Genomic DNA, 6,485 nt, shown 5'->3' with positions numbered 1-6,485 from the left:
AAGAAGTACTACGCTTGAAGACGTTGCTTGCATAGGCCCGCTAGGATGAAAACCCAAAAAGGGCGTCCTAGGCAAAAGTTAGGGCAAAATAAAAAGCCCGCCAGTACAAGGGTACTAGGCAAAACAAAGGTGAATTTATCCCCGCTAGGATACGTCCTAGGCAAAAATTAGGGGCAAAAGAATAAGATACAAAAACAAAGCAAGCAACGATCACTTGAATCGAAAACCGAAAGGCGGTTCAAGTGATTATCTTCTAGAAGCAAGCGTCTTGCAGCATCTACACTCCTGGCTCAGGCATCTCACCCGAAGCAACTAGGGGAACGTAAAGAGCAACAATTACAGATATAATTGTTAAACCCAATGTATATAGCCTACCCTGGCCAGCCATTCTTCAGAAATTCCTTCTGTATATCTTTCTGTAAAAACAATTGTGAATATCAATAAAATATCTATTCATTTCTCTTTTCTCTTGACCATGTGATTATGCCTCTAAAATTGGTATAAAAATTGTACAAAATTCCTTTAATAATCGGTCAATAAAGAAAATTGGAGGGGTTCCTATAAAATCCGTAATCTCCTGCATAAAAGGCTCACAAAAATATTCCCTCTCATCGATGACAGAAATTCCTCCAAGAAAAGGAGGATAGGGAGAGCCATTCATTTTTCTAAAAAACATTAAATAATAAAACTTGCATTTGTGCATCACACACACATTAGTTGCACATTCAAAGACCTTATCATGAGGCAATCGCATAAAATAAAAAAATAGAAAAATTGCTTGTGTATGACAGCAGTCAACAAAAGCCGAAAAACGACAAAAAAGGCAAAAATACAGAAAAAGTCAAAATTCGACAAAAAAGACAAAGATTCCGCATCATACAGAATAATTGAGCCTGGAGAGGCTCGCCGAAATAATACTCCCACAGAATAATTGAGCCTGGAGAGGCTTGCCGAAATAATACTCTCTCAGAATAATTGAGCCTGGAGAGGCTTGCCGAAACAATACTCCCTCACAGAATAACTGAGCCTGGAGAGGCTCGCCGAAATAATACTCAACAAATTGTACAGAATAACTGAGCCTGGAGAGGCTCGCAGAAATAATACTCCCCAGAGAAACCTCAGCTTAAGCTCATGGAACAAATCCCCAGCGAGAGCTATCAAAGCAAGATCGTCAAAATCCCCAATGGAAGCGCGATCATCCAAGCAAAATATTCAGTCAAAGGACTTGAAACTTCCTCAGTGGAAGATAGCTCTCTGACTCAAGCGCTGAGTGAGGCTAAGCCTGCAGAGGCTTCCTAAATAATACTCTGGGATACATAAGATCCCCAAATCCCCAGTCGCCTACTCAAGAGGCACCCCTACAAAAGGAGAAAAATAAAAAAAATCAATAACCATTCCCCAAGCGGAATCCGGCACTCAGCCGAACACCAAACATCAAGATAATTCGCCTACTCAGAGGCACTCCTTCAAAAAGAGGAAAAATCGAAAGATCAATAATCATTCCCCAAGCGGAATTCGGCATTCAGCCAATCATTGAACGTCAAGATGATCCGCCTAACAGAAGAGGCTAATCACAACAAAATGACAAAATCCCCCAGCGGATGATAGCCTACATAGAGGCAACAAAACCAGAAAAACAAAAAGAGTCACCCGAATAAGGATAACCGGGATACTCCACCAACGTCAAAGGACGTCAGCCAATCATAAGGCATCGCTCACATCAGAAAGAGCATCTTCGTGTCTACACCCCAAGGAAACAGAAATTCCTCAATGGGTACCAACTACGCAATGGAAAGTTGGGACACAAGAACCTATGAGTAACTGCACATCCCCTAGACAGATCCCTGCGTTATCCAGCCCTCAGCGGCACCAAAATCAAAAACAAATCGTCGAAGCAGCATCGTGGACTGTGGAGACAAACTTATCTCAAAACCCTGGAGAGGGCAAACTCACCCTGGAGAGGGCAAACTCACCTTGGAGAGGGCAAACTCAGCCACCCTGGAGAGGGCAAACTCACCCTGGAGAGGGCAAACTCAGCCACCCTGGAGAGGGCAAACTCACCCTGGAGAGGGCAAACTCAGCCACCCTGGAGAGGGCAAACTCAGCCACCCTGGAGAGGGCAAACTCACCCTGGAGAGGGCAAACTCAGCCACCCTGGAGAGGGCAAACTCACCCTGGAGAGGGCAAACTCAGCCACCCTGGAGAGGGCAAACTCACCCTGGAGAGGGCAAACTCACCCTGGAGAGGGCAAACTCACCCTGGAGAGGGCAAACTCAGCCACCCTGGAGAGGGCAAACTCACCCTGGAGAGGGCAAACTCAACACCCTGGAGAGGGCAAACTCAGCCACCCTGGAGAGGGCAAACTCACCCTGGAGAGGGCAAACTCACCCTGGAGAGGGCGAACTCAGCCACCCTGGAGAGGGCAAACTCACCCTGGAGAGGGCAAACTCACCCTGGAGAGGGCAAGACTCATGCTACCAAAGTGACTAGAAGCGCGGAGGTATGCACCAACCTGGAGAGGCTACTCAACAATTTTCCCACCTGAAGACACTACAAGTCAGAAGGATGGCACATTCCCCGGACAATTGGGTCAACTCCTTTACTTATCAAACGGTACACCAAAAGGCCGTTTGACTAAGTAAAGGGGGGGCAGCTGTAGACCCCTAAAATTGTCCGGGTCGGAAATAAAGCTTGAAGACTCTTGAGGACTGAAGGAAAGTCAGCCAGAAGGACTCATGGAAGGCCCTAGGAGGATTCTCTGTAGGTCTAGAGGTCTTGTAATAGCTCAAAATAAGGAAGTGGAGGGAATGAAGCCCAATACGGCCTCCCAAAAGTTCAGTACGGCCGTATTGAACATTTTGAACTACAATACGGCCGCACTGAACTCAATACGGCCGTATTGAGGTTTCTTGAACTTCAATACGGCCGCACTGAACTCAATACGGCTATATTGAGGTTTCTTGAACTTCAATACGGCCGCACTGAACTCAATACGGCTGTATTGAGGTTTCTTGAACTTCAATACGGCCGTACTGAATTCAATACGGCCGTATTGTAGTTCAAAAACTCAATACGGGCCGTATTGACCCCCAGAGGCCGTATTGCGCCTCATCCCTATAAATATGACGTCAATTGGACGTCATTGGACACTTTTACACTGAGTTTTAACCCTCTTCTTGAGTATTCTGGGTTTTTTTGAGTAGTGCTCTGCCTAGAAATCACTCGGAGAGTTGATCCGACAAAGTTCTCGAGTTCTGAGCTTTTTGCTTGAGTCTCGAACTGAGTCGAAGGGAAATCCTCTGGATTTCCATAGTTAAAATTTTCTAGGAGGCAGCGAGCGGGCTTGTAGAGCGAGGGAACGCCAAAAAGCTTCCCAGTTTTACTTGAATATAAAAGCACGCTTCAAAGGTTTCTTCTTAAGTCCTTCCTTTTACTGCTTTCTGTGTGTATATTTAACTGTCATCATGTAGATAGTTAAGTTATAATTGTTTAGAATAAATAGGGGTAATTTAGTAATTTCGCACTATTATTTTTAGAAATAATCTGTCATAGGGAACCCGAAAGGGGCGCTGTGGGGTGCTAACACCTTCCCCACGCGTAACCGACTCCCTTACCCGACTCTGGTTGTCATGGCCGAAGTCGATTTTTGAATCGATTGCCTTAAACTTCTTTTTCCAATGTTTTGAGTAAAACATTGGTGGCGACTCCATGAACCCTTCCTTTTTATGAAAACCGCTAATCCATGGAGGGTCCCGCTTGGGATTAACATGGATTGGTGAGCCTTTTAATAAAATTGCTCGTTTGACAAGGTCTCAGTTTGAGAATAAGTCATTCTAGCAATCCATATTTTTAAACAAATAAAAGAGTCCAACCATCCCTCGCGAATGCCGAAAGCCCGTTTCGGGCCGGTGGCGACATCCACGATGCTGCTTCGACGGTTGTTTTTGATTTTGGTGCCGCTGAGGGCTGGATAACGCAGGGATCCGTCTAGGGGATGTGCAGTTACTCATAGGTTCTTGTGTCCCAACTTTCCATTGCATAGTTGGTGCCCACTGGGGAAATTCTGATTCCTTGGGGATGCAGACACAAAGATGCTCTTTCTGATGTGAGCGATGCCTTATGATTGGCTGACGTCCTTTCGGCGTTTGTGGAGTATCCCGGTTATCCTTATTCGGGTGACTCTTTTTTTTTTTGATTTTGCTGGTTTTGTTGCCTCTGCGTAGGCTGTTGTCCGCTGGGGGATTCTGTTATTTTGATCTTTTCTGATTTTCCTTTTTTGAAGGGGTGCCTCTGAGTAGGCGAATGAGAATTGAGGATCTTGTGTGTCCTAGAGTATTATTTAGAAAGCCTCTGCAGGCTTAGCTTCACTCGTCGCTTGAGTTGGAAAGCCATCTTCCACTGAGGAAGTCTAAGTCCTTTGACTCGGATGCTTTGTTTTGGACGATCATGCTTCTGTTGAGGAATCTTGCCGATTTTGCTCTGATAGCTTTCACTGGGAATTCAGCCCAAGAGTGCAAGCTAAGATGTCTCTGGGGAGTATTATTTCGGCAAGCCTCTCCAGGCTCACTTATTCTGTATGACTGTTTAATTTTCTGAATTTTGCCTCTTTTTGTCGATTTTTGGCTTTTTCTGTATAGAAATTGAAATGCTAAAGAGCTTTGAATTCAAAGTGGAGAATTTCATTGAATGAAATTGGATTTGTACAATGAAAAGTGGGGCACAGCCCGATCCATCAAATAAACAAAAAGTAAGAAAAAGAGGCCGGTCTTCACTCCTCTACCGGCGGATCCTGTGGAAGGTCTGGGAAGCGACGATGCAGCCAGACTGACAGGCTGTCAAAATCCTGTCTGAGGGCGTCGATACTGTGCTGTGCCATGTCGAATCGAGTGTCGATGCTCTGTTGCAACGCATCGAAATGAGCATCGAAGTAGGCCCTGTCCTGCTGTGAGGTGTCGGCCTCTGGCTGCGGGTCCACATCACCTGGGAGCTCGATGTTCTCGAAGAGCTCGCTGAAGGTGTCGTGTGTGGTCGCTCGTACAAATTGCCTCCCTGCCCTAGCAATGATCTCCATGTTGATCAGGGTGGCAGCATTGATGGGCTTGGGCGCCAACTCCCCTGCATCTATGCCATCGGGGCACCCCCAAGTCTCGGCGAGTCGTGAAAGGAGCGTGGAGACCATGATGTATCCTCGCCGAGCGTCGCTACCCTCTCTTGCCCCCAGATTCTTTATGTGCTCGAGGAAAAAGAATCCGGGGTTGGCCCTCTGTCCGGTGACCATGCAATAAAGAGCCAGCAGATCCTGTCGCGTCACTGACTCGGGGCTCTTCGGTCTGGCATGGATGGAGCCGGTGATCAGCTTGTGGCAGATCCGTAGCGCCATCGGGAGCCGAGTACCCTTCACTCCGGCGTGGTAGTCCATCTGACCTGTGAGCTCTCTCCACATCTCGTTCGTGGTCAGGTTATCGGGGCACTCGCAGATGGTGTCCCGATACTCCAGCTGATCAGCTCGCTGAAAGAAGCCAGCCTGGACGTTGAATTTGTCCAGCGTCAGGGAGCAGTATCCTCCCCTCATCCAAAAATCCACTGAGTAGACTGTCGCGCCAAAGCTGTTCGTCGACTCTGTGACGCCGACGGTAGCCAGGAACTCCTTCGTCGCAGTCGGGAAGATCTGAGGGTGGGGATCAAGGAGGAATCCCCATCCTATGGCGTTGATGTAGCCTCGGACCTTGTCCTCCCATTCCATTGCCCGGAGGATGTTGAAGTCGAGCACCCTCGACGGATGGAAGACGAACGTCTCAAGGAACTCCAGCCTCTCTTGATGCCGCGCGGTCATTTCGAGTTGTGCGGGGACCCTGTGCCTCTTTCTTGATGACTCGGCCATTTCTCGGAATTGGAGAGATCTCAGACACACTCACAGACAAAGTATGCAGAGGGATGAGAATGCTGTGCAGAATGAGAGGGGGAAGGGGCGTATTTATAGGAAAAAGTAGGTCAGTACGGCCCGTATTGAATTCAATACGGCCGTACTGACTTTGCCGTTATTGTGTAAAATGGGGGGCCAATACGGGCCGTATTGGATTCAATACGCCCGTATTGGTGTGACCGTTACGGTCAATACGGGCGTATTCAATTCGGTACGCCCGTATTGAACTGAAGAGTTGCCCATAACCCTAGTTTCAATACGGGCGTATTGAACCTGGTACGGGCGTATTGGTTTTTTTTTTTTTTTTTTTTTTTTGAAATAAACAGAGAATAAATGATCTTCCATTACACCTATCATCTGTATGCATGTATGCGGTATGATGCACCTAATTCTATTTGATTTATTTTTTCAAAAGAATTAACCGATGCGTTTCTCTGTTTGGATTTTTGCCATTCCTCTAGACGGGCTGTGCGCTGCCGATTTCTGTAACCGAGGAATGATGCGTGTTATATTGAGATTGGTGTCATCAACCCAGTGATCCTTCCCTTCCTTTAGAAGATGT

The sequence above is a fragment of the Cajanus cajan genome, chromosome 1 (genome assembly GCF_000230855.2).
Source record: "Cajanus cajan strain Asha chromosome 1, NIPB_CcT2T_4, whole genome shotgun sequence".
Taxonomy (NCBI): domain Eukaryota; kingdom Viridiplantae; phylum Streptophyta; class Magnoliopsida; order Fabales; family Fabaceae; genus Cajanus; species Cajanus cajan.
This window is presented reverse-complemented; position numbering follows the sequence as displayed.